Consider the following 23930-nt stretch of genomic DNA (forward strand, 5'->3'; position numbering starts at 1 on the left):
AGCCCCTATAGCTTTTTACTCTAGAACGATGTCCTCCCCAGAGAGAAACTACAGCCAATTAGATAAAGAAGCACTAGCCATTGTGTCAGGGGTTAAAAAATTCCACGAATATGTCTTTGGGCGGGATTTTGAAATCGTGACTGACCACAGACCGCTACTAGGGATACTGGCTGGCGACCGCCCAACGCCTGTGGCACTTTCGCCACGCTTGACCCGATGGACTATATTCTTAGCCGCTTATTCGTACAAGCTGCAGCATCGACCAGGAAAAGAAGTGGGGCATGCGGACGCGTTAAGCCGATGCCCACTACCAGGGGCGACCGAAGACCCCACTCCGGGAACGCCCATCCTACTTATTGACTCTTTGGACTCTGGCCCAGTCACATCTAAGGAAGTGGCTCGGGCATCATACCGGGACATTGTGTTAAGGACTGTACTCGGTTGGGTACAGAGAGGGTGGCCCGCTGCGCCGGGCGAACGGTTCAAAGAAATTTGTCAGCCCTTCCTCCAGATACTGAACAGGTTCAAGCAGGAGTTAGTCCCCAGAAGTATTCTATTGATTTTCTTGGATATTTTAAACTTGAAAGCCAAGAGAAATTGTGCTGGGTGTAATGCTGTCTCTTGCCTAAGTGATTCTGGATGTTCGCATTGCCACATATTGCTATCGTTCTCTCCACTCCCACAAAGGAAAAGCAAAAATAAGCCTTGCTTACATTGACGGGCATGTAAACCTGAGTATCTATATGGCATTTGCATTTTCCATTTTCAATCCCATGTTGTTGTGGTAGTGGTGCTTCTGTTTGAAAAGATTTCCTCTCCTGCTGTGCTCACTCAGAAAAGAAATGATTTGCCAGGTTTTGCACCCCATCACTTCAAAACAGGAGATTTAAATGCCTTTTTTGGTGTGTTTTCTTTCTCTCGGTGGGCCTTGGTTTGAGAATCTATTTTAGTCAGCAGAGGGAGATAATGGATGCACGATCCACAGCCTTGAAAAGTCAATAGGTATTTGGCAAATAGAAAAATATTATCTAGTTTCTGTGGGCTGCCTGGACATCCATCATTATGGAGTGCATGGAGGGAATATCCCAAAGTCATAGTAAATACAGGTCTTTATTAGACCCAAGCAAAATGCCACATCATAGTGAGTTTCCTGGAATGCTCTATTTTCATTTTAAAAAAAAAACGCCTTTAGGGGAAGGAGAACACAAAGTAGGACAGGAATGCCATGGAGATTTTAAGGAGACTTGCTGAGTGTAATTGAAATCCCTTCGGACTGTAGGCTCATGAACCCAGAGTCCAAAGTGGTTGAATCATGATGACAATTCTGTAGCTTGTCAGTGATTGATTCACAAATCCAACAGTCACTTTGCCAATGGACCTCTCTCTCTCTCTAGCTATTAACCTATCAAGCTATCTGATAATCTACCATCATCTATCTATCTATTATCATCTCTCTCCCTCTTCATCCATCCATTTCTTTCTTTCTATCATCCTATCTATCTATCTATCTATCTATCTATCTATCTATCTATCTATCTATCTATCTATCTATCTATCTATCTATCTATCTATGTCATATGGCTATCTCATATTATGATTCATGGATGCAAAAAACCTTCAGTTGAAATATCTCATTGTTTTGAGATGTTAAGAATATTGAAACATCCTGTTTCCAGAGTTTTAAAACAGAGATGCTGTTTTCATTCTGAAAAATTGTAGAGCAAGGAAGAAAAAGAAATTTGTCAGCCCTTCCTCCAGATACTGAACAGGTTCAAGCAGGAGTTAGTCCCCAGAAGTATTCTATTGATTTTCTTGGATATTTTAAACTTGAAAGCCAAGAGAAATTGTGCTGGGTGTAATGCTGTCTCTTGCCTAAGTGATTCTGGATGTTCGCATTGCCACATATTGCTATCGTTCTCTCCACTCCCACAAAGGAAAAGCAAAAATAAGCCTTGCTTACATTGACGGGCATGTAAACCTGAGTATCTATATGGCATTTGCATTTTCCATTTTCAATCCCATGTTGTTGTGGTAGTGGTGCTTCTGTTTGAAAAGATTTCCTCTCCTGCTGTGCTCACTCAGAAAAGAAATTTTCCTGTTTCAGTATCTAAATCATCAAAGCTCACTGAAAGATGAAATATTCACATGCAAATATTATCATACGGGCCAAAAAGTACTGAATCAAATTCACTTAAATATGCACTCCGCATCTAGATTTGGCTCAAGAAATAGTTCTTGATCTCTTCCTTAGGACTTAACGGGAACAGGGGAAGAAAAACTCTAGACATTTGAAGAGATGATTGCCTGATGAACTAATCCTTTAAAATGCACACGTGGCATAACTTCTGCATAGTTCAATTTTTGTGTCAAAGCCACAGCTAGTTCTCTATTGTAAAAAAAAGGCTTCAGGACTCTAATAGGAAAGCCAGAATTTAGCTTGCCAGGGAGAAGGAAACAAATAACAATCAGATTGAGGGTAAATGGCTCGAAAATCTAACGTGCATAATATCAGAAAACAGCTTTGCTTATTTCCCTCGATCAACTTTATTATGCCTCTATTAATTTCCTAATTATTTACAATTTTTTTCCCAAGCTTGCATAAATGAATTTCTAATCAGAAATCCTAGCGATCGCAAAATATGATAGCAATTTCGGTAGCTCTATGCTTCTCTGCATATAAATAAGGCTTAGGAGATGGGGGGGGGAAAAGATAACACTTTTCAATCTTTTGCATTCTTTCACTTCAGCAATCTTTTTTTTTTTTTTTTAAAGCTAGTAAATGGAAGATGGAACATAGAGATTATGTCATTTAGATAAGGAAATTGAACTGATTTCCTGCTGAAGTCAAGGTCCCATCAATTCATTCACTTTGGCATGGTTCTAGATTTTCCAAAGTTGTTTAGATGTTGTTGTTCATTGAAGGCCAAATGCCATTGAAATGTCTCTTTTATCTAGAACATTGACTTTATTGTTGCTATTTCTACACAACAGTAAAGTCTTAGGATCACAGGATCACAGTCAAGATTGCCCAGGAAAGGATGATAAAGTTTTATGATGTTGCTACAATTGTTTATCTCTAGTCTATCTTAAGACTATTCTTTCACATCTAGGCCACACTAAACATGGTATTAATTACATACTTATTTGCTGATTTAGAGCTCTACCAAGTGAAATACAGTGTCTTATTTTACAATGTTTATGCTGGAGTTCATCGGAAAAGGAGTGCCTGCTATTACTGGTAGTTATATTGCCAGGAAAGTCTGCTAAACTTAATGATAAATAAGACTGTACAATTCCAGGTGTGTTATTAACTATGGCTATGTTTTTGTTAATAAAGACACATTATTGTCTTAGAGTTCTCTTATTGTTCTGGATTGTATAGTATTATCGGTATGTGAATTGATTTCTAATCAATATTTAGTACATTGATGTGTTGAATTAGTGACTGTGTCGTGTAGTGACTGAAAGATGCATATGTATTTTGCTTTTGTTGATAATTAAGATTGCATCAGGTTATTTAAACTTTTATTTTATTTTCATTGTATTTTTTTTAAATATACTAAACATAGGTTTAGTATTAGTATTGGTATTCTATACACAGGAAACTACAATTATAGTAGTGTTTTGAAGCGGGCAAAATTTTTCATGGCAAGTTCTGGAAATTCTGACTTTGATTCCAAACAACCAACAGCTGAAAAAGCTGGTTCAAAATCAAGCCAAGTTGCCGTTTTCTGGAAATACTGATTATTTCACAGGTGAAATATTTTTTTTTATGGTCTTACGATTGTTATATTTATTGTTGTTCTGAGCTAGCAGGGTTCTTAAATGGGCAGCCATATTTTAAGTAAATAAAGAAATGTTCTAGAGAAAAGGTAGCCAGTTGTTCTGGCATTTGCATCTGGGGGCTTTTAAAGCTCTATGCAAAACAACATGCAGCGGTAATGCATCAGTGTTTCCCTTAGAAAATACTCTGTTTATCAGCAGGACTTTATTCATAGAAATTATGGAAATCAGAGTTGAAAAGAAAGCAAATCGCACTCCCTCTTCTGTTCAGCAATCCAAATTAAAAGCGTTCACAGAGAGCGGTATATATTCTATGCTTAGCATAGCTTTCACTGGGACCCTATCATCTTCTTAGCTGATTAAGCAGTTCCAGTTTTAAACTGTTCTTACAACCAGGAAGATTCTCCTAATGTTTGGCCGATATTTTCCTCCTAAGGTAAAGGTAAAGATTCCCCTCGCACCAATGTGCTAGTCGTTCCTGACTCTAGGGGGCGGTGCTCATCTCCATTTCAAAGTCAAAGAGCCAGCGCTGTCTGAAGACGTCTCCATGGTCAGGTGGCCAGCATGACTAAACGCCAAAGGCTTACGGAACGCTGTTACCTTCCCACCAAAGGTGGTCCCTATTTTTCTACTTGCATTTTTTACGTGCTTTCAAACTGCTAGGTTGGCAGAAGCTGGGACAATTAAGGGTTGGCAGAAGCTGGGACAATAACGGGAGCTCACCCCGTTACACGGCAGCACTAGGGATTCAAACCTCTGAACTGCTGACCTTTCGATCAACAAGCTCAGCATCTTAGTCACTGAGCCACCACGTCCCCTATTTTCCTCCTAGAATTGGAATTTTATAGTCTTTAGGTCTAGGAAATAGAATGCTGGTCTTGGCCATTTATTTATACTCCTTCAGGTACTTTAAGAGCCCTATCATATAGTCCTGCAGTTTTCCCTTCTCAAAAGTTAAAAAAAATACCTTCCAACTGTTCTTATAGTACCTGAGCATCCTTGGTGTATGGAAAAAAATCTTGCAGATGTCAGCTTTATCAAATTAGGATATCACTTGTGGATTTGATTGTGTTCTGTCTGTATTCTTCTTCAACTGTTATGAGTCCCCAGAACTGGAGATAGTACCTAATGCAGAGTCTGACCAGCATAGAATCAATAGTCAATAGAATACAATAATGGGGCAGTTATTCTTCATAAAAAGAAGAGAATGTCCACTGACAAAAATGTTTCACTTTTAAAGAAAACAGTTGACAAATGATTGGATAGGCCTTCTTAAACAGCCAGCATTCCATTACTAATCTAGAACTTTGATTGAAAAGAGTCTTTTTAATATTGGGAATATTTACATTTACAGTCAAAGGACAATGCTCTAACTTGCTTCCTGACAACATATTGCTGCTCTGTCTTATTGGAACAATGGTGTCAGCTTCTTTGGTTCTGTGGATGAAAGGATGTTTCAAAAACCCCCACAGAATAGTATTTATTATTTATAATGCAGCTCCATCTTAATCCTTCAGTTATATTATCTACCTACCTAGCTAATCTATTTATCTACTGGTATCTATCTATCTATCTATCTATCTATCTATCTATCTATCTATCTATCTATCTTCTATCTCCATCTATCTATTTCCATCCACCCATCCAGATCCTCCTCCACCTCTACCTCCACCACCTTCTCCTCCACCTCGTCATCGTCATCGTCGTCATCATCATCATCATCATCTTGTAAGGAAACATACCACATTATGTCAAAGTTCCAAATTTCATGGACATGAACCAAAATATTTCTTTTCTCAGAATGAAGGTTATTTCTGATATTTCTGGCAGAGGGCCAGATTTCTTAGACCCACTGTGGCTGCAGAAGAAAAGGTTGTTGGTAACCCCAAAAGCTGGATAGATGGATGGATGGATGGATGGATAGTAGATAGATAGATAGATAGATAGATAGATAGATAGATAGATAGATAGATAGATAGATAGATAGACAGACAGATAGACAGACAGACAGACAGACAGATATTCTCCTCTTCCTTATTTCATTTTACAGCAGGACTGTTCTACTCTAACAGTAAGCACAAGTAATGTCCCTCCAAGTGAGACCAATTCCAGTTGAAAGAACTACATTTAACGACTTTGTCCACCTAGTTATAGGCACTGATTTTCTCGGGTCATCCAACCAAGGAGACCCTTCATGTTCAGACAATCTGTCTCCCCAAAAGGGATTTTCTATAGATGCAGAGAGGCACATAATGCTGGGGAATGACTCTTCTCCTGTCAGCTTCTTCCCTCTCTTTAGCTTAATCTATCATCATGGGATTTCAAAGAAGGTTAAATTTGACATGTGACCTGCAGAATTACAACTCCTGAAATGTGTTAGCTCCTGCTAGTATTTCTTGAATAGAGTCAAAGGGGAATAAGAGCAAGAAAGTAAACGACTGAAGTTTTAAGGACAGGAAGAGCTACTGTGTTTAGAAAATTTATGATTCAGAAAACATATGTAAATACATGAGTTAAGCTTCTGACTCTGGTTCTTGCATAGAGAAAAAAACCCATAAATAAATCCCAAGGACAAGAAAACATTAAAGGACAGGACACATGTGTATAATAAATATACATAAATGTCACTCTACCTCTGACTGAGATTATAAATCAGACAAATCAGAAAGACAGGCTGCTTTAAAAGACAGGAACTAAATTAAACAAGAAATCCATCAATATTCCAATTTTTCAAAACAACAAAGGGGTAATTTGTTTGTGGGTACAAGGGCACATTCAGAAATCTCACACGGTAGATTTAGAAAATGGCCAGAGTCTGCTTTGGCTTACAGTCTAGGCATAAGTAAGTTCTTCAATAAATCACACTCATATCAGCAGAGACTGTGCTTTAGCAAAAGACACTGCTTCACCTATTTTGTGCTTCTTAAACAATAGTTGGATTTATTTGGTTTTACTCATTATACCTCCCACCAGCTGTTTTTATTAAACGATCTCATACATCAGAATGAAAATGGCACTGGATTTTGAGAAGATTGTCCGTGGTTGATGTTTCCAACTTTCATAAACGTTGGCAGTGATTATGCAAGTAATGTAATGGGAGGTTGTGTCTTTGTGTGTGTGTATGTGTGTGTGTGTGTGTGTGTGTGCAAAAGAGAAAAAGAGAGGCTGTGTACTCGGGAGCTGAACAGACTATTAGAGAAGCTGAATTTTTTCAGTGTGCAGCAAGGGTGTCAAACTCAATTTTATTGAGGGCTGCATCAGGGTTGTGTTTGACCTCGGGAGTTTAGGAGGGCATGGCCAGGGTAGGTGTGGCCAGCTAGACATCACTCCTCGAGGCTCTGTTTCCAGCCACTACAGCCTCCTGCAGTCCTCTGCCACTGAAAATGGAGAATGGGAGAATGGGAGAGCTGCACAGGGCCCTTCCGAGCTCCATTTTCACTGGCGGAGGCACTGTGGGCTGATCCTTTGCTATTTTCAGGGCGGCCTGCGGGCCAAATCTAAGCACCCTGTGGGCAGATCTGGCCCGCGGGCCTTGAGTTTGACACCCCTGGTATACAGTTTCACAGTTCTAGGGGGGGAAAAAACTACTTTGAAGAACATACTTTTTAAAAAGTAGGTGCTAAGGTAACTCTTTACTGCCATGTACATTATCTTCAGATTAGATTGAGGAAAAAAGAAATGTTTTTGTTATCAACTTAGCTAGTTGATGAAGCACATTTATAGAATAGAATAGAATAGAATAGAATAGAATAGAATAGAATAGAATAGAATAGAATAGAATAGATTTTTTTATTAGCCAAGTGTGATTGGACACACAAGGAATTTTTAGAAAATTTGTAGAAAAACACCTGGAGAAATTTTACTCTAAATGAAGGGGAGAAATGGGGAGTTTGTCTCTTGAATTTACCTAATCCTAAATGCAACGTTTGCTTTCTTTAAATGCTGCACAAATACACTGCAGCAACCCTGCACAGCAGGAAAAAAAACAAACCCAGAGCATCTATACAACACCTTCCAACAAAAAGTATATCCACCAGAGGTGGGTTTCAGCAGGTTCTGACCAGTTCTGGAGAACCGGTAGTGGAAATTTTGAGTAGTTCAGAGAACCGGTAGTAAAAATTCTGACTAGCCCTGCCCCCATCTATTCTCTGCCTCCCAAGTCCCAGCTGATTGGGAGGAAATAAGCCAGCACTGTCTGAAGAAGTCTCCGTGGTCATGTGGCCAGCATGACTAAATGCCAAAGGTGCCCGAAACGCTGTTACCTTCCCATCAAAGGTGGTCCCTATTTTTTCTACTTGCATTTTTACGTGCTTTCAAACTGCTAGATTGGCAGAAGCTGGAACAAGTAACGGGAGCTCACCCCATTACGTGGCAGTAGGGATTCGAACCGCTGAACTGAAATAGTCTTTAATTAAATTTCCTCAGAATAATAGAAATAATAATGAAGAAAAGGAGATTTCTGCTCAGTATGACTTCCAAAGGTTTTCAGTTTTGGTTCATACAATGGTAAGCATTTCCCAACCCACAATTAACAGTTTGCACAAACTCTAGACTGGAGAAGACTATTAATCATTTCTCCCTAAAAACAAAACTGCTAAAATCTTGGTTCACCAATGATTCTTTTTGAATGAATCCTTTGCTTGTGGCAATATAAGCACCAGAGGTCAAATGTTCTTCCCCCCCCCCCCCATCACCAGCATATGTTTAGATAGAGGAAAAGACAAATTTATGATAGTATTCAAATGTTTACTTACCCACTGGTGCTAGTAACTTTTGTGGATGTGCTCTCTAATCGATGATTCGGTCTCCAAGAAACTCCAATCATGGCCCTTAATTTTTTTCTTGGGATGACAAGAGCAATTTGTAAATCTAAAAGCAAAACAAAAAGTAAAACTATTAAAAGGATATGGAGCAAAACTGGGAAACAAATTAATTAAGAGTTGTATTAATTCCTAATTGATAGGAAAATGTTTCTGCTGGTTTTGGCAACCCTTGATGCTTATTGATTGAAAAAACAGAATTCGAGATTTACACTGCCATTTAGAATTGTTACATATTTGGATTAGAGTTGGACAGATCATAAATTACAATGATTTTTGGCTATAGTATATTTGTGTTGTTTGTAGAGTGAATGAAAAAAGGGATGTTCTTATGTTAAGTCTGACCTTGAACAAAAAATGCATAAGAACTGGGTGAAAAAGTGACAAAAAAAACAGTTGCTTGATATGGATTTTTCCTCCCGGGTCCCATCTACAACCTCATACAACATCAAGCAGAACTGGAAGCTGAAATGGGCAAAGAGGATGGCAATATTGAATTTTGAGTACAACGTGAATTATGAAGTTTCCACTTAGTTCTGAGTTGCCCAAGTACACAATTATTATTTTAGAATAAATTTCCCCCAAGAGCCTCGTCATTATTTCAAATGATATTGTCAATCACTCTGTTCCATAATAAGCCTACTTTTTTTGTGTTTAATGCTGCTTGGTTTGCTATTCTGGCGGAGTTTATATTTAAAAACAGACAGCTGGTATCACATTTATCTCAAGAGCATCTCCCTGAGGGCAGCAAAGGAACGTTAAAACCATTTACAACCATTTTTCATTTCCTGAACCCTTTAATCTTCCTCCCCCCCCCCCCCCGTTTTCTCTTAAGACTATTTCTATGTCATTTCAGTTCGGGGCTGTTTTGCTTCTATTACATGTTTAAATTGGGCTTTACTAGCTCCACGCTGCACCATACCTGCAAATTAAATGGAGACTGAAGAAACAGAATAACGGTGGCAATCGGATATAAATAATACAGCATCTTTCTCTCTCTTGTCAAAGCTAGATGTTGCTTTCACAACGTAATTGAGATAGTGGTGGGATTGTGCTTCTTACCCACTGCTCCGTTACTGATGTGCACTGATCAGCTAAAGACCCAGTCATCGGAAAGAAATTCACAAGCACGGACGATTCTGTGCACCAGAAACCACCAGTGCCACAAAGAAGTTCAGTAACTCTCCTGAAACAAACCCAACGTCTGCAGGAATCTGTATGAAGAGCTTTAGAATCCACACTCTTTGCACTTTATAATTGAGGAAATTCTCAGCCTATAAGGCAAATAATAAGAGACTGCGCACTCTCTCTCTTGTGTTTTCCTTTGTTCTAATTGCCATCTTTATAAAATGCCTAAAAGCAGGGGTGCTATTCGGCAGCGGAAATTTTGAGTAGTTTGGAGAACCGACAAATAACCACCTCTGGCTGGCCCCACAGTGGGGTGGGAATGGAGATTTGGCAGTATCCTTCCCCCTGGAGTGGGGTGGGAATGGAGATTTGGCAGTATCCTTCCCCCTGGAGTGGGGTGGGAATGGAGATTTGGCAGTATCCTTCCCCTGCCATGCCCACCAAGCCACATCCACCAAGCCACACCTTGCCCACCAAGCCAGGCCCACAGAACCGGTAGTAAAAAAATTTGAATTCCACCACTGCCTAAGAGTGACAGAAGGAAACCAATAAAAAGGGATTGTTATGGATTTGGGTTTTTTTTGCAATGGCTCCACAGTTCCATTTGTATATTATATACAAATATTTTTGCTCTGCTTTGATTTCTTGCTATCCTGATTGTTGAAATATCTAAAAGGTCAGTGTTCATCAATATTTTTTTCTTCTAGAACCTCCTTGAAAATGGTTAAGGGTCATGGTGACAGAGAGGTGAATCATCGGTTAAGACACTGGGCCGTTCAGATAGACAGCTGGCAGGCCAGGTTCGAGACCGGAGTGCCATGTGATGGGGTGAGCTCCTGTCCTCACTCCAGCTCCTACCAAGCTAGCAGTTCAAAAGCATGCAAATTCAAGTAGATAAATAGGTACCACTTCAGTGGGAAAGGTACAATACTCTGTGATGTCATGCTAGCCATGTGATGGCAGAAATGTATTTGGATAGCGCTGTCTCAGTGGCCATGAAATGGAGATGAGCACTTGCCTCTATAGTCAGCAACAACTAGTGGAATAAAATCCCCAGGGATTCCTTTTTTTTTTTTAACCAAATGAAATTATTTCCAAAACATTGTTTTACTTATTTTGGTATTTTATTTTTTAAGGGAAAAAAACAAACTGTAGGCTAGCAGGTTATTAATATGTTTGATAATGTAGCACTGGTCAAAGTGGTCTTAATTTACCTAATCATGTTCAATCTAGTAAATACATAAATCTAGTTAAGATATATAGGGCTATTCTGCATAGGCCATCCTTTAAAAATCTTCAATGATTCAATCATATAATGCAGGTTCTATATTAAAGCCGTCATCTCTGTCCATTTGCCTTCTGACAGCTTTCTCCTACTGTGTTAAATTTATTTCTTTTTTTTACATTTTTTATTTATAATACAAATTAAAAACAGCGGACATAGCATGACATCTCCGGTTTAAATATTGTCATCATATTTTGTTTTATAATTAATACACTTCCTCATTTCTATACATATTTACACTAATTATCACATTTTGAATACATATATTCTATCACCCATATAGATTATTTCAATATCTAATTCAATCCTATCTATCATAACAAATTAGCATAAAAACATCCAAGTATTTTACTCGTCAATTGTACTATATCCCAGCATTTCTCCTCCTTTCCACCCAATAATAAAATTTGTTCCAGATTTCATAATACTCTGATTCATTCTTATCTTTAAGTTCCAAGGTCAGTCTGTCCATTTCCTCACAAATTAATATTTTAGCTAAGACTTCTTCTGTGGGGGTTTCTTTGTTTTTCCATTTCTGTGCAAAAGCTAGAATGTATAACATTAGGTAAATTGTGTTCTTGTTATATTTACTCTCTATAATACCCAGTAGAAAGAATTCTGGTTTTGCTTCTATATTTTGCATTAGTATCTCCTCTATCCATTGTCTTATCTGGTGCCAAAACTTTGCAGCTTTTGGGCATTCCCACCACATGCGATAAAAAGTCTCTGGCACTGCCTCACACTTCCAACACAACGACAAATGTTTTTTGCGTGTTAAATTTATTTGTTCATTCCCTACTTGGTTTGAGTATCATCTTCTCCAGCTAAGTTTATCATTATGCCCTTAACAGAGAATATTTGCATTGTAAGCTAATCAGAATCACCTTGAACTTTGAGATACATGGCATATAAATTAAGTAAATAAATAAAATGTCAGCTAATGTAGGGATCTCTTTTGTTCTAGTATCTTGATTCCAAATACCTGCAAACTCGTTCATGGTTATTTGGGAGCAACACTGCACTGCACAAATGATCATACTCTAGAATGCATCAAAAAATAATATGAGCTCTTAGTCTCCAGGAATTATTATCATGTAATGCATCATTGGCTTTAAATACCTGTAAAGGAGGCAAGAAAATATTGACACATCACACCATAAATATATATATATATATATATCTCCTAGATAGATACTCCTCTGAAGTCTGTTGTTTTGGTTCTGCAACCCAACAAGACAGTCACAGACTCCAGAAGATAATCAGAACTGCAGAAAAAACAATTGCTACCAACCTGCCTCCCATTGAGGACCTGTATACTGCACGAGTCAAAAAGAGGGCTGTGGAAATATTTACAGACCCCTCACATCCTGGACATAAACTGTTTCAATTCCTACCCTCAAAACGATGCTACAGAGCACTGCACACCAGAACAACTAGACACAAGAACAGTTTTTCCTCTGAACGCCATTATTCTGCTAAACAAATAATTCCCTCAACACTGTCAAACTATTTACTAAATCTGCACTACTATTAATCTTCTCATCGTTCCTATCACCCATCTCCTTCCACTTATGACTGTATGACTTATGATTTATATTGACTGTTTCCTAATATGATTTTATTGCTTATTTGTACTCTATGACTATCATTAAGTGTTATACCTTATGATCCTTGATGAACATATCTTTTCTTTTATGTACACTGAGAGCGTATGCACCAAAGACAAATTCCTTATCTTGGCCAATAAAAAATTCTATTCTATCTATTCTATTCTATAAATTGGAAGGGAAGGGAAGACTGTACTACAAAGACTGCTCTTTAGAAGGCCAGATCCTGAAGATGAAACTGAAATACTTTGGCCACCTAATGAGAAGAAAGGACTCCCTGGAGGAGAGCCTAATGCTGGGAAAGATTGAGGGCAAAAGAAAAAGGGGACGACAGAGAACGAGGTGGCTGGATGGAATCACTGAAGCAGTAGGCATGACTTTAAATGGACTCCAAAGGACGGTAAAGGACAGGAAGGCCTGAAGGAACTTTGTCCATGGGGTCGTCATGGGTTGGACACAACTTCGCAACGAACAACAAGAAGTTGAATGAAACTAGAAGCATTTGAAATGTGGATTTACAGATGGCTGTTAAGTATAAGATGGGTTAACAAAATCAGAAATGAGGAGGTGATAAGCTACCTGGGAAAGCAAAGGGAAATCCTCAAAGCCATTAAAAAGGGAAATAATATTTTGGACATGTGATGCGACACCCAGAAAAATATGGCATCTTTCACTTAATCCTTCAGAGGAAGATTGAAAGCAAACAAGGTCCAGGAAGACGAAGAACATCATGGCATCAAAATCTAAGGGACTGGTTCAGACAAAGCTCACCAGCACTTTTTCATGCAGCTGTTGACTAAAATAGGATTGCCAACATGATTGTCAACGTCCGATGACAGTTATGGCACAAGAAGAAGTTGAATGAAAAGAGGAACTAGGGGTGACATGATACCAGTGTTCCAATAGTTGAGGGGACACCCCAAAGAAGAAGGTGTCAACCTATTTTCCAAAGCACCAGAAAGCAAGTCAAGAAACAATGGATGAAAAATAATCAAGGAGAAACGCAACGTAGAACTAGAGAAAATTCCTGACAGTGAGAACAATTAACCAGGGGAACAGCTTTCCTTCAGAAATTGTGGGTACTCCATCACTGCAGGCTTTTTCAGATGAGATTGGACATCCTAAAAGATCTCCAAGGTCCCTCCCAACTCTGCTATTCTGTTATTCTGTTACTATAAGAACCCCATTTCTCAAATATATTTTAGTTCATGTCCTGGATCATGTGATTTAACGTGGAGAATGACATCAAGTTGTATTCTCATTTGCTGATAACTGCTATTGCTTCACTTCCAGGCAAGTGCATATAGGTTAAAATTGGATATTGTCAGAAAACCTGACACAGGTAGCACTATCAGTGTCAAATGGATTTAAGAGGGGAAAAAATTGTTTTATCAGCCTGAAATGACAGTTTTGCTATTTGCTGATGTTTGGAATACTGATTGAAGTTGCCTAAGAAGGTTAAAATGCAATTTTTTTAAATCATAGTTTTTAACATTTAATTAAAAAAAATGAAAGGTCTTATAGAAATTAACATCTATGCCTTTATACTTTATGTATATGTGTGGATCATAAAGTGTAATCTAGCTTTAGTGCTACAATAGAGCCAAGAAATTCTTTTGTCCAAATTATATTTAAAATAAATCATGATGTAGCACCATATGTGAATCTTTTTTTTTTATCAGAATCAGGCAATGGTTATTTCTGATCTTTGAAAGATTTTAGCAAAATTGTTCAATTTTACTCCCTACAGGGAGATTTTAGATTGAATTTTCTCCTTGCAACTTTAAAGTCCAAGAGGCTATTTTTCTGGATGACTGGCATTGCCATAATATGAACCATCAGTGTAATTTGTATGGATTAATGCATACAGATGTCCATGTGTGGGCACATGTAGAAAAGACACTTTTCTGTAAAAGAAGAAAATCTAAAAACATTTAAAAACAACAAAGGAATCACTAAAAGCTATTTAAAGAGACTAAGGTTATTGTTTTTCATCTCTTAAATCGGGTAAAACATTGTTGTGGGTGTAATGTTGTAGGAGAAAGATAGATCAATTTTATCTCCAAAAGAAGATAAAATCCCATAGTCTGGAAATGATTATTCTGTTTTATGACTGTAATCATGATAAATCACTCTTAAATAATTGGCATGGCTGGTCTAATATGGAGAAAAAAGAGCAGCTGGCTAGAAAATCTGTGATTAGTATAGCCCCTTACAGATAGCATGGTTCACTGTTTATATAGATTGGTCTTTTTAACTTAGTGACCCAAGTCAGGTCCTAAAGCGAAAATAAGAAGAGAAAGTTGTGAGTTAGTCCCAGAGTGCTGAGGCATAGCTCTGGTTTCACAAAAGATGCTAATGAGATGATCAGGGAAGTATCTCAGTTGCAAGTAACCCTGAGGGTGGTTGGAGAAGAGCAGGGGTGAAATGCTACCGGATCGGACCAGATCGCGCAATCCGGTAGCAATCGTGGCTGGTAGTTCGGCGATCCGGTAGCGTTGGTGGAGTGAAGCTACACCCACCCACCCGGATATCATTACTTCCTGATTTTAACCAGGAAGTAATGTCTTTTTTACCTTCTGCACATGCGCAGAATGTTTTGTGCATGTGCAGAAGGTTTGCGCGTGCATGTGATGTGTGCAAGACAGTAAGGAAGGTAAGTAGATTTCAGCCCTGGAAAAGAGTCATAAATTCTGAAGAGTAGGATGGCTTTTCAGATGCTGTCTCATTACTCTGCAATGAAGTTCTCAACAGCTTTTAATTTCACTACTTCTTCCTTCCAGCAGTCTTCGTACCCCTCTCCTAGGAAAATGAAATATTCTAAGAAATATTAAAAAGGCAGAATATTATATTTTCCCCAAGGAGAAACATGTTTTAAAGACAAAGCAGCTCCCTGCCGCTCCCCACTCACCTTTGTCAATGGGCCATTAAGGCCTGAGCCAGTCTGTTCTACATAATAAAGATCTATCTCCTTCAAAGCAGAGAAAAGCCATAATAGGAATCCCAAAGCCCTTTCATTACATTATTATTATTATTATTATTATTATTATTTGCATTTATATCCCGCCCTTCTCCGAAGATTCAGGGCGGCTTACACTATGTTAAGCAATAGTCTTCATCCATTTGTATATTATATACAAAGTCAACTTATTGCCCCCAACAATCTGGGTCCTCAGCAAGGCTGGGACTCAACTAGGACTCAAAGACAGCCTAAAACGTTATCTAAGACTCCCACCCCCTGAGAGACTGACAACCAACCAGGATAATTTTTTTTGCCACAGGAACAGGAAGCAAGTTTAAAGCCCAACAGAGGTTATAAATCTCACTCCGCCTCTCACCCATATGCTTTTTGCCCAGGACCTCAAAACCATGTGGTCTTATCCATCATTAAACCATCTTTCCAAACAGTCTCCATGTTTCCAGTGTCTTTCTCCCCACTTGGAACTGAACCCAGAAGGATTGGCAAAAATATATCCAAATTTTAATCCCAAATGTTGGAAATCTGGACAAAAGATAGGTACCTTCTTTCATATATGGTGGTTATGCTCTGAAACTAAAAAATATTGGATGAAGGTACATAGTTTGATTCAGGAAGTAACAGCTTCAAGATAGAATATACACCAGAATTTTTCTTCTAGGAATAATGGAAAGGAAATATGAATATATATATGTATATATTCTATTCTCTACCAATCCTTATATTCTCTACCATTCAGCCAGAACTCAAGAAGTTTCTTGAATGAGAAGTGAAATATCTTGCTAACTAACTAGTATTGCTAACTTGGGCATACAAAAGCTTTGCCAGACCAGTTCTTGAATACAGCTCATCTGCCTGGAATCCACACTGTATATGGGACATTAACATGATTGAGTGGGTCCAGAGGTATTTCACGAGAAGAGTGCTCCACTCCTCTACTCACAATAGAATCCCTTATGCCATTAGGCTTGAAATTCTGGGCTTGGACAATCTGGAACTGTGCTGCCTGTGGTCCGATCTAATCATAGTACACAAAATTGTCTGCTACAATGTTTTACCTGTCAATGACTTCTTTAGCTTCAACCACAATAATACACGGGCAAACAATTGATACAAACTCAAGGTAAATCACTTCAAATTTGATTGGAGAAAATACGACTTCAGCAACAGAGTAGTCAATGCCTGGAATGTTCTACCTGACTCCATTGTTACATCCTCAAACCCTCACAGCTTCTACCTCAAACTGTCTAACGAGGACCTCACCCCATTCCTAAGAGGTCCATAAAGGGGTGTGCATAAGCGCATCAGCATGCCTACCGTCCCTCTCTTACTGTCCCCATTTAGCTGTACTTACTTCCTTTGTTTATGTTTATACCTATACCTGCTACGTTGTACATGTTTGAAAATAAATAAATAAAATAAATAAATAAATAAATCTTCGAGGAAAAACAAAGCCCAGTTGCCTTTTGAAAAAGCACCTTGGAGACAACCATGACCTGGATGACTGAGAATTTCCATAGATATTACTTCACTATTGTCCATGTTTGCGAGTTTCTAGTTGACCATCCATGATGCAGAATAATGGCCCTGTCTGGCAAGGCTCTTGCTAACTGGAATTAAGCCTATATCTGTACCTAGAGTCAAAACGAACAAGTCTCTATCACTATTAACCTGGTGCATATCCAATTCAGAAATTTTAATGCATTCAGACTCCCAATTTCTTGAAATGTAAGAGAATTCTTGAACTGCTAGAGGAATACGGGGCTGCTAATAACTAAGGCAGACTGAAGCCATTTTTTTTCTCCTATTGCTCATAAAAATTCTCAGCAGGGAAGCAAGCTTACTTAAACACCTTTCCATAATAATTCAGTTCATTGAGACAGAGTTGGGAAATGCAGGCAATTGTTTATTCCACAGCATAGCACAGAGGAATAACATTATTTATATCAGCATTGCTGCATATTCACAAATGCATTCTTCCATAAATAGCTATAATGGAGTACACACTTGCCAATGCACAGAGGGACACTTCTGGCTCTTTTACACCGGTGTCCCTAAGCCCTTCCTGTCCAATTCTTATTGTTGCATTGTCCCATATTGTTTGGAGGAGTGAGCTAGTTGGTAGCCTGACAGCACCACTTTTATTTAAGAGCGAATTTTCCCCTTGTGGTTTACTGTGGAGGGAGAAACTAGGAAGTTGTTTTCTGCAGCATCAGAGCTACAAAACATTTTGCTACATGCCTGCCAGAATGAATGCAGCATCTCATGAGTGGATAGAATTATCTACTAAGAGTTGAAGACCCAGTATATCATTGAAAGAGCAATGGATGAATGCAAGAAAGGATATCAGAATTCCTGCCAATAGCAAGGATTCTAAAAGTTCCCCTTGCACATTTGTGCTAGTCGTTCCTGACTCTAGGGGGTGGTGCTCATCTCCGTTTCAAAGCCAAAGAGCCAGCGAAAATGTCTCCGTGGTCATGTGTTTGTCATGACTCAACGCCAAAGGCGCATGGGACGCTGTTACCTTCCCACCAAAGGTGGTCCCTATTTTTCTCCTTGCATTTTTCTCCTTGCTTTCAAACTGCTAGGTTGGCAGAAGCTGGGACAAGTAACGGGAGCTCACTCCATTACATGGCACTAGGGATTTGAACCTCTAACTGCCGACCTTTCGATCAACAAGCTCAGCATCTTAGCCACTGAACCACCATCCCCAAGGATTCTATATACATATGTATAAAACCAGAGAGAGAAGTAGAGTAAGGCAATAATAAGCAACTTCTGTGCAAGCCAATTCTTAATATGAGTCAACAAAAGGATTCTTATCATACCCGCTCTCTATATTTCTTTTAGATCACTAATTTCTTCTGATTCATCAATACTTATGCTGGGACTCGGATGACTTAACTCAGCTGGCACAAGCCAACTTGGAAGGATTTCTTCATCTGCAATGAAAGATTGTCCAAGGCAAAAGAGAGATGGCTCTTCCCATTTTACAAATTCACCTTGAGAACAAGAGGAAGATTTCTGCTTCCGATTGATTGGTTAGGCTTTGGCTTTCTGGGGATTTGCTGGACTTTATTATCTAGATCTGTGTTTCTCAAGCATGACAATTTTAAGATAGGTGGACTTCCTCTCATGCTGGCTGGAGGAATCTGGGAGTTGAAGTCCACACATCATAAAGTTGTCAAGTCTGAGAAACATTGGTCTAGACCAGGGATCTGCAACCTTAAACACTCAAAGAGCCATTTGGACCCATTTCCCACAGAAGAGAAAACACCGGGAGCCACAAAACTCTTCCCATGTCTGACTGTTTCTTGAGGGGCCACAAAACTAGCATATGTAGTTGAATTAAATGTTCTGTTTTCTTCTGAAACTTTTCTTTTCTTGGATTTATCCATGGTTGGCCTACTGGGGGTTGAAAGCTCAATAAATCGCGAGCCAGTGAGAGTCGCACATTGGTGGTTGTGATACACATTTTGAGTGATAGGGAACCACAGCAGAGGGGTGAAAGAGCCACATGCCACTCCAGAGCCACAGGTTGCTGACCCCTGGTCTAGACTGATTGATTCAGTATGTATTGATCGATTAGTTCTGGCAGTGTTTTTCTCTTTTACTAGCAACCATTCTGAACTTTCAACAATGGGAATTGTGGAGAAACATTCAACAGGCACTCTCTGCCTTCTCAAAGTGGCTGTTTCTGTCCAAAATAGGTATTTAGCAGGTAATCAAACCACATAGGTTTTTATGGGTGATAACTAGAAGAGAATAGAATTTTTTTATGGGCCTCTGGTGGCTCAGACTGCTAAGACAGTCTATTAACACAGCTGCTTGCAATTACTGCAAGTTCAAGTCCCACCAGGCCCAAGGTTGACTCAGCCTTCCATCCTTTATAAGGTAAATAAAATGAGGACCCAGATTTTTGGGGGCAATAAGTTGACTTTGTATATAATAAACAAATGGATGAAGACTATTGCTTAACATAGTGTAAGCCGCCCTGAGTCTTCGGAGAAGGGCGGGATATAAATGCAAATTTTTAAAAAAGTGTGATTGGACATACAAGGAATTTGTCTTGGTGCATACGCTCTCAGTGTACATAAAAGAAAAGATACATTCATCAAGAATCATAAGGTACAACACTTAATGATAGTCATAAGGTACAAATAAGCAATCAGGAAACTATCAATATCAATATAAATCATAAGGATACAAGCAACAAAGTTACAGTCATACAGTCATAAGTGGAAGGAGATGGGTGATGGGAACGATGAGAAGATTAATAGTAGTCCACTGTCAATAGTTTGACAGTGTTGAGGGATTTATTTGTTTAGCAGAGTGATGGCATTCGGGAAAAAAACACTGTTTTTGTGTCTAGTTGTTGGGGGTAGGAGTTGAAACAGTTTATGTCCAGGGTGTGAAGGGTCTGTAAATATTTTGACAGCCCTCTTTTTGACTCGTGCAGTATACAGGTCCTCAATGGAAGGCAACCAGCACCTTGATCTGCACCCAGATATACACTGTAAGTTAGTACATCTCTTACAGTATTTGTATTAAAAACACTACTGGAGTCTGACTCATTATCAAATGGGAATTTGAGTTCTGCACCAGCTGACTGTAGTCTTCAATAGCAGCATCAAGTACAGAAACTTAAGGTAGTCTAGTCACAGTTCTCTAGCTTAACCTTTGGAGGTATACAAGTAATGGTTGACTGAGGTTCCCTGGTTTGGCTTCCTAGAAGGAAAGAAATTTTCCATGAAGCTTCAGCCTCAGAAGAATTCATTGTTTAGACCAGTGATGAAATTCAATTTTTTTTACTACTGGTTCTGTGGGCGTGGCTTGGTGGGGGTGGCCTGGTGGGCATGGCAGGGGAAGGATACTGCAAAATCTCCATTCCCACCCCACTTCAGGGGAAGGATGCTGCAAAATCCCATTCCCACCTCACTCTGGGACCAGCCAGAGGTGGCATTTGCTGGTTCGCCGAACTATTCAAAATTTCCGTTACCGGTTCTCCAAACTACTCAAAATTTCCACTACCAGTTCTCCAGAACCTATCAGAACCTGCTGGATTTCACCCCTGGTTTAGACCCCTGGATCACATGTGGAACCAAAAATCTTGGATGTATTTCTTAATCCCTCCGAAACCCACAGCAAATAATAGTTTTGAATGTAGCTGAAAGGGAAAACTGTCAAAAATATGAAAAATAGACCTATAAGCTGTTCTATGTATTTTGGGGGGAAGAAGGAGGTGCTTTCAAGTCAATATTGACTTCTAGCAATTGCCCGGAGAAGTTGCTAGCAAGATGACCGTGGGCCAGTCACTTTCTCTCAGCCCTAAGAAAAAAGGCAATGACAACCCACTTTCAAAATCCTGCAGTTTTTTTGGCAGGATTTGGAAAGTGGGTTGTCATTGTCTTTTCTGTAGGGCTGAGAAAAAGTGACTGGCCCAGGGTCATTCTTCTGCTGGCTTTTGGAACCAACGCAGGACCCTTTATCGTCACACCAAACTGACTCTCTCTATGTATCTTAAAATAACTAAATTACATGCAAATGAAGTAAAAACAACAACAGCCGTTGTCATTCTGATCCCCATCTCACCATCTAAATTTTATGTCTTGTTATTTTATTTTTGCCATTGGCTTTCCTTGGCAATATAGTGCACAACTGAGCTGGTCTGACTATTACACAGCAATTTGATTAACAAAGTCATACAGCATAACATCATTATGGGCAAAGCGCCTCACAAAGAAGTCTAAAGAAGGCATGTGAATGAAATCCTATTCTTTCACAACTCTCCTGATTTACTAAATTAAATTAATTGGAGCATTATATTTTTTTAAGAAATTCCTCCCCACCCCACCCCACTGTGTACTGTTCTACTTACCCCATGCCTCCTTTTAATGTGCATATATTATTTATTCATTTCAATAAATGCCTCAGAATGACACAACCTTTCATGAGATTATTTGGTGGCGCCTCAAAATCCGCTTTATGAATTCTGTATTGTGGTGGAACAGCTACCATTTTATCATGTAAAAGTACTGGTTAGACAAATGTAAGAGATTATTTAGTTTAATGCAGTGGGGAACTCTGAAGCGGTTTATTACCGGTTCGCTGGCTGTGCATGCTCGCTTTTCATGCACACTGCGCACCATGCACCAAATGCGAGGTGCACATGCACGCCAAAAGGAGGCATGGGTAAGTAGAAAACTGTGGGGGGGGGGTTGATCAGCTGTGGCACACAATCTTTTTTTAAAAAACTTTTAAAAGCATTTTTTTACAACCTATTCAGGCAAATAGATTGTAAAAATGCTTTTAAAAGTTAAAAAAAGGCTCTGACGATCAGGCAGTTCAGCTGTGATCATCAGAGCCTTTTTTTAACCTTTTAAAAGCATTGTTTAAAAGAAGTGGCACACGGGCAAGTGGGCGACTGGGCGTTTGGGTGGGCATGGGCAGGTGGACCAGGGATTTTTGCTACCGGTTCTCCAAATCACCTGCTGCCATTGCTACCGGATCGACTGATCCAGTCTGAACCGGGAGCATTTCACCCCTGGTCTAATCGAGGGGTGTCAAACTGGACTTCCTCAAGGGCTGGATCAGCATTGTAGTTCTCCACCGGCTGGCTGGCCGGGGGGGGGGGGAGAGACAGGACAGATGCCTTCTGCAGCACCCTGCTGGCCAAAACAGGGTGCACAGGGGCTGCGGATACCCCAGTTTTCAACCTGGACTGTGGGCTGGTCCTTTGTTATTTCCAGGCCGGGCCTGTGAACTAGATTTAAACATCCCATAGGCTGCATCCAGGCCACGGGCCATGCATTGAGTACTCTGCTGGCCAAAATGAGGTGCAGAGGAGCTGTGCCCCACCCATGTCCCATTTTCACCTGGACGGCCTCCTGCAGCATCCTACCAGCACCACAGGCTGGTCCTTTGCTATTTCCAGGCCGGCCCCATGGGCCAGATTTAAGCACCCACTGGTTGCATCTGGCCCGCGGACCTTCAGTTTGACACTCTTGGTCTAATGAATGTCCAATGAAAAGACATTCTATGGAAATATTTTTGATCCAATTAGGATTATATATGCAGACAAAGAAGACACTGAAAAATAATTAGTCAGATATGATTTATAAGTTCTAGCCTTGTCTTCTAGTCATCAAATGACAATTGTTATCTCTCTTCTCCTTTAAGAAAATCACTGTGGAACTTCTATTGTGTAAAATTAATATACCTTTTGGAAAGAAAAACAGACTTATTTTTCTTAAAGGTTGTTGTTGTTTGTTTGTCTGCCTGCTTGCTTTGGAGTGAGGATACCACTTGATATTTCATAGAATGGTGCTTTTTCATGTCAATCATACATTTTAGTTTTAAAATGTCAGCATCTAGAGCTGTACAAATCTGTTTCATTTTTTTTTTCATTTCACATTTTACCCCATTTTTTATCACACTGTTTTCTTTGGGCTCTGTGACAAAGAATAGCAAGGAGGCTGATGTCATTGTAAGTTTAAAAATATAATATTCATTTCTACTTTTATTCAAACTTCCTTCAAGAGTTCTTACTAAAAGTATCAGGACTAATTGGTGCCTCCTTTATCTACTGCTCTGCCTTTTGCTTTTCCAGTAGTATTTGTAAGGAGAGGAGGTCCATGCATATTTAAGAACTCCTGTATCACCACAATTCACCTGGTCTCGGGGTGGCTTACAACAGAAACACAGAAACCAATGCTAAATCCACAATGCATAATACAAAAATCAGATGGTATTTCTGTCATCATTCTCTAAACAATGTTCAGAGCCCCACAGAGTTTACTCACTTCTAGAAGGTCATCAGATTGGAAACAACCCTGGATTTAAAGAATAGATTTTTTTTTTTTTATTGGCCAAGTGTGATTGGACACACAAGGAATTTGTCTTTGGTGCATATGCTCTCAGTATACACAAAAGAAAAGATACCTTCATCAAGGTACAACATTTACAACACAAATGATGGTCATAGGGTACAATTTAACACTTAATGATGAATAACGAAGAGGAAGACAGTTCCAAAATATATTGAGTGCAGCCAGGGGTGCTATTCAGCAGGTTCTGACAGGTTCTGGAGAACCGGTAGCGGAAATTTTGAGTAGTTCAGAGAATTGGGAAATGCCTTCTCTGGCTGGCCCCAAAGTGGAGTGGGAATGGAGATTTTGCAGTATCCTTCCCCTGCCATGCCCACCAAGCCACACCATGCCCACCAAACCATGCCCACCAAACCATGCCCACCAAACCATGCCCACAGAACCAGTAGTAAAAAAAATGAATTCCATCGAGCGCAGCTGAAAAAACATTGGCCCTTACCAGTT

General features: G+C 39.4%; 1 protein-coding gene across 4 annotated transcripts in view; it reads left to right on the top strand.

Annotated features, from left to right (window-relative positions):
• The window catches only part of CDH11 (cadherin 11), a 172050-nt gene that overhangs the window by 81932 nt on the left and 66188 nt on the right, over positions 1-23930 (top strand). The window contains exon 1 of one of the 4 annotated variants that reach the window (XM_058155073.1): positions 18485-18641. The exons of the other annotated variants lie outside the window; for them this stretch is intronic. The gene's annotated coding sequence lies outside the window, so the exon portion shown is untranslated. Of the gene's footprint in view, positions 1-18484; positions 18642-23930 lie in introns of those variants that run through there. 4 annotated transcript variants of the gene reach the window in all.

Source organism: Ahaetulla prasina, chromosome 12 (genome assembly GCF_028640845.1).
Source record: "Ahaetulla prasina isolate Xishuangbanna chromosome 12, ASM2864084v1, whole genome shotgun sequence".
Lineage (NCBI taxonomy): Eukaryota > Metazoa > Chordata > Lepidosauria > Squamata > Colubridae > Ahaetulla > Ahaetulla prasina.